This window comes from Oratosquilla oratoria, chromosome 13, assembly GCF_046742065.1.
Source record: "Oratosquilla oratoria isolate Oo_2021 chromosome 13, ASM4674206v1, whole genome shotgun sequence".
Classification (NCBI taxonomy): domain Eukaryota; kingdom Metazoa; phylum Arthropoda; class Malacostraca; order Stomatopoda; family Squillidae; genus Oratosquilla; species Oratosquilla oratoria.
In genome coordinates, this window is record NC_134789.1 from 37,084,479 (window position 1) to 37,090,622 (window position 6,144).

At 37.1% G+C, this 6,144-nt stretch overlaps 1 protein-coding gene across 5 annotated transcripts in view; it reads right to left on the reverse strand.

Moving 5' to 3' along the window:
* LOC143032384 (uncharacterized) overlaps positions 1–6,144 on the reverse strand; it is a 225,827-nt gene that overhangs the window by 55,095 nt on the left and 164,588 nt on the right. The window lies entirely within an intron of this gene.

Below are 6,144 nucleotides of genomic sequence, written 5' to 3' on the forward strand. Positions count from 1 at the left end.
GTTCTTACGTTCTCTTTTGTAATTTCTACATATCCTCTCAAAGTGAGGCTTTCGTACTCTTCAAAGAATTGGCCGTCCATTTTGACTAATCAGTCAGGCAGAAGAGTTATATGTATGTATGATAGGTTTGAGAAGCGTGGAAGAGTAGGACAGTTCTAGGGCCGAGTTTATTTCTGACCGGTTTCGCTTAGAGCTTCTTCAGAGGAAACTTGGCCCCAACCTTCCCCCGGCCCGAGGTCCGAGCAGACAGGTCTACTCGGCAAGGCCCCAGGACGCCGACGACGCAGATGACGAGAGAAGGCAGCAAGAGCCACAATGCATACGCGCACACGCATAATATATATATATAGATATATATATATATATATATATATATATATATATATATATATATATATACGAAAATTATATCCATATACATGCACGCATATACACATACTCACAAACATACACGTATATATACACATGCACATTCACATATACACAGTCACACACACACACAGACACATACACACACACACACAAACACACACACACACACACACACACATACACACACACCCACACACACACACACACACACACACACACACACACACACACACACACACACACACACACACACACACACACACACACACACACCCACACACACATACACACACATATCTATACAGCCATGTATACATATATGTATATTACATACTCGTGTATATATATATATATATATATATATATATATATATATATATATATATATATGTACATATCTACCTCTATATCTTTATGTCGCTATCTCTCTATACCTTTACCTTTATCCCTCTGTCTCACTTCCTCTATCTGTGTCGCTATCTCTCTGTCTCTATATACATCTACCTGTATCTCTTTCTATATATCTCGCTATTTCTATCTATTCTTGTCTATATATCTCTTTATCTCTACATCTCTACCTGTATCTCTCTATCTCTATATATGCCTCTCTATGTATCTCAATCTATATCCCTCTACCTCTCTCTGTGTATCTCTACCTCTCGATATCTATATCTATCTCCCTATCTCTCCATATCTCTATCCCCTTTTCTCTCTACCTCTCTACTTCTATCCCTATCCCTCTATATCTCTTTATCTCTGCCTTTATATCTATATCTCTCTCTATCTCTACCCATCTATCTTTATCTTTCTACCTCTCTATCACCTATCTCTATATTTCTATCTCTCTATATCCATCTCCCTATCTCTATTTCTACATGTCTCTATCTCTCTATGTATCTTCTATCTCTATACCTACCTAACTATATCTGTATCTCTATATTTCTATCTCTCTATCTCTATCTTTCTATCTATCTATCTATATACATACATACATATATATGGAAATAGACTCATCTGCTGGGATTCGAACCCTTGCCTACGCGGCTTGCGTCTTGTAAGACAAAGACCTTACACACACACACACACACACACATATATATATTATATATATATATATATATATATATATATATATATATATATATATTTCTCTCTATCTATCAATATCTATCTTTGTTTCTCTATATTTCTATCTCTATATCCCTCTATGTCTATATAAATCTGTCTACCTCTATATCTTCATTTATATATCTTTATTTATATATCTATTTTAATCTTTTCATTTCTATTTCTATCTCGCTTTCTCAGTCTATTTCCCTGTGTCTATTTCTCCATCTATATTTCTAAATCAATCTGTGTCTATATCTACCTATCTCTATGTCTCTCCAAGTGTCTATATATTTCTATCTCTATCTCTTTCTGTATATCTCTGTCTCTATATCTTTCTATCACGATCTCTATATACCTATCGCTCTATCCCTCTGTCTGTATCTCTATCTCTCTATATATCTCTATCTGTCTGTCTACCTCTATTTCTATATATCTCTATATTTCTATCTATATTTCTCTATCTATATATCTCTCTATGTATCTATCTCTATGTATTTCTCATCATATCTGTATCTTTATTTATCTATCTCTATATCTGTATATCTGCATCTCTATTACTCTATCTCTATTTTTCTATCTATAGACCTTTCCATCTCTATCTCTTTATCTCTACATATTTCTCTATCTCTATTTCTCTGTCTATATCTCTGTATCTCAGAGGTAATTATTGAAATCTATCTAGCGATAGTTAGACCCATCCTTGACTATGTGGTACAGTTCTGGTCTCCGTCCTACAGAATGAACATCAATTCACTAGAATCAGTACAGAAAAGAATGACCAAATGATACATCACTCAGAAATTTACCTTAAGAGGAGAGGATTAGGCACCCTAATTTATGTACACTCTTTGGAAAGACGCAGAGTGCGGGATGATCTAATAGAGGTGTTCAAGTGGATCAAAGGCTTTAACAAAAGTGACGCAAACAAGGTCATAGTATTAAGACAACAGGGCAGGACTGACAGTAATGGGTTTAAACTGGACAAATTTAGACTTACGAAGGAAATAGGCAAGAATTGGTTTACTAATAGGGTGGTTGACGAATGGAATAAACTTAGTAACCATGTAGTGAGCGCTGAAACTATCAGTTGTTTTAAGAAACGATTAGACAACTTTATGGATGGGGATGACAGGTGGTGATGGATACGAAGCTGCCTAGTGTAGGCCTTATGGTCTCTTGCAGTCTCCTTCATTTCTATGTTTCTTGTTGGTGAAAATTTTAAGCTCCTTTCAAACTTCTTTCTTAGACAACTTTATGGACGGGGATGACAGACGGTAATGGACATGGAACTGCCTAGTGTAGGCCTTATGGTCTCTTGCAGTCTCCTTCATTCTTATGTTCTTACGTTCTCTTTTGTAATTTCTACATATCCTCTCAAAGTGAGGCTTTCGTATTCTTCAAAGAATTGGCCGTCCATTTTGACTAATCAGTCAAGCAGAAGAGTTATATGTGTGTTTGATAGGTTTGAGGAGCGTGGAAGAGTAGGACAGTTCTAGGGCCGAGTTTATTCCTGACCGGTTTCGCTTAGAGCTTCTTCAGAGGAATAAACTCGGCCCCACCTTCCTCAAACCTGTCGCAATGTCTCAACGTGTGTATGATAGTGGTAGTTGCCGATAAGTCTATGAAAATAAACTTCATGTGATCACAGAGCGCTTATTAGTACGTTTCGCTTGTTAAAGTTTTTTTTCAAGTACTTTAAAAAGGTGCAACAAACGAAACGATGTACCAATAAGCGCTCTGTGATCACAGGGTATTTATTTAGATAGTTTTAGGCGTGACATGTTCCTGTAGACCAGCGTTTCTCAACCTTAAGGTTCCCCGGAACCCTAAGGTTCCGCAAAAGGTCCCTAAGGGTTCCGCGAGAACAAGTGAGATAAGCTAATGCACTTTTGATTTTTTATTTAATTTCATATACGTAATATGATTAAACACGCACGACATATTTTTGGTTATTGCAATGATGTAATATAGACATCATCCTATCTGACCTATTATTACGATGAAAATAAAACGAGAAAGATATGGTATATGTTTTTTTTTTGCGCAGGGGTTCCTTGAGACATGCAATTTATTTCAAAGGTTCTGCAAAGGTAAAAAGGTTGAGAAACGCTGCTGTAGGTGTGTGTGTGTGTGTGTGTGTGTGTGTGTGTGTGTGTGTGTGTGTGTGTGTGTGTGTGTGTGTGTGTGTGTGTGTGTGTGTGTGTGTGTGTGTGTGTGTGTGTGTGTGTGTGTGTGTGTCTACCTAGTTGTATCTTACGGAAAGGGGAGCTACGTTCGTGATGTCCCGTCTCTGTATCTCGCCATATATAATCTGCTCTTAAAATCTTGTATTGTTGTTGCACACACTATTGTTTCGTCTAGTATGTTCCATGGACATCCATCCCTCTGTGGGGTGTGTACATATTTCATTTGGGAGTCGCCAGGCTGAAGACACTCCCCGTCGACATCAAAAAGGACTTGAAGGTTTCTGTAGGTCCAGATAAGACCTAAAGATTTTATTCAGCTGAGGGGAAACCTCCCGGTCTTCCCGTATGGTAATGGCAAATACGACGCAATCAGTAGCGTCCGCAAAGAAACAGCCTGTTTTTCATAGGCTCATGCTGGCATGGCAATGGTAATGGCACGGTTTTCGGTAATGGCATATGGTAATGGCAGCGGTAATGGCACGGTATTCGGTAATGGCATATGGTAATGGCAGTGGTAATGGCAATGGTAGTGTGCGGCTTTTTAATTCCCTATCGCTTTCCTCCGGCCTTGGGATCTTGAAGAGAAAAGCAAAATATAACAAAATATCTTCGTCAACGAGCGGTTCCTTCCAGTCCTTCGACGACTACGCAAGTCGTGGAGGGGCACTACCCCTCCAGCCTTGCCCCGGCGAAGTCCCCTTGCCTTGGCTTCGCCGGGTCGAAGGAACCCGCTCTGCCTACCTTACATACTCAGTAGACATATTATCCCCTACCTGTCGCTTCCTAGCGCTTGTTTCGCCGTTTCCGGAGGTCGTCGTCCCCGCGTCGCCGCCGCAAAAGGTCTCGGAGGGGTGCCCGGTCTTCTCGGTCGAAGTCGCTTCTGCCGGGCACGATCGTCCCGAGGTCCGAGCACACAGGTCTACTCGGCAAGACCCCGGACGCCGACGACGCAGATGACGACAAGAAGGCAAGAGCCACAGTACATACGCGCACACGCATAATGTGTATATATATATATATATATATATATACATATATATATATATATAAATATATATATATATATATATATATATATACATATATATATATATATCCATATACATGCACACATACATACACATACACACTCACAAACATACACGCATATATAAACATGTGCATTCACATATACACACACACACACACACACACACACACACACACACACACACACACACACACACACACACACACACACACACACACACACACATGTATAAAACAAATAAAACAAATATGTATATAACAAACTCGTATATATATATATATATATATATATATATATATATATATATATATATATATATATGTACATATCTACCTCTATATCTTTATGTGTCTATTTCTCTATACCTTTACCTTTATCACTCTATCTCACTTCCTCTGTGTCTCTATCTTTCTGTCTCTATATACTACCTGTATCGCTGTCTGTATCTCTATCTCGCTATTTCTATCTATCCCTGTCTCTATATATCTTTTTATCTCTATAGCTCTACCTGTATCTTTCTGTTTCTATATCTGTCTCTCTTTGTATTTCTATCTATCTCTATATCTCTCTATCTCTGTATTTCAATTTCTATCCATCTATCTCACATCTGTATCTCCATCTCTACCTTTTTCTCTATATCTCTATAATATGTCTCTATATGCATCTGTATCTCTATATGTATCTATCTATATTTGTATCTCTATGTATATCTATTAATTTCTATTTCTGTATATATCTACACCTATCTCTATCTGCATATATGTATCTATCTCTCTATCTATCTCTGTCTATCTATATTCAGCTATCTCTTTATCTATTTCTCTATTTCTATCTCAACCTCTCTATTTCTCTGTCTATATCTCTATGTCTCTCCAAGTTTCTATATATTTCTGTCTCTATCTCTAACTTTCTGTATATCTCTGTCTCTATATCTTTCTATCACAATCTCTACATACCTATCTCTCTATCTCTCTGTCTGTATCTCTATCTCTCTATATATCTACCTCCCTACCTCTATCTCTATATATCTATATCGCAATCTATATCTCTATTTCTATATATCTCTATATTTCTATCTATATTTCTCTATCTATATATCTCTCTATGTATCTGTCTCTATATATTTCTCATTATCTCTGTATTCTATTTATCTACCTCTATCTCTGTATATCTGTATCTCTATCACTCTATTTTCTATCTATAAATCTTTCTATCTCTATCTCTTTATCTCTACATATTTCTCTATCTCTATTTCTCTGTCTATATCTCTGTATCTATCTCTTTCTACCTCTCTATCTTTATACATCTACCTCTATATAAATCTACCTCTTTCTATATATCTTTATCTCTATATCTTTCTACCTCTCTCTATATCTCTATCTCTCTATCTGTATCTCTATATCTATCACTATCTCTACCTATCTCCTTATCTCTCCATATATATAT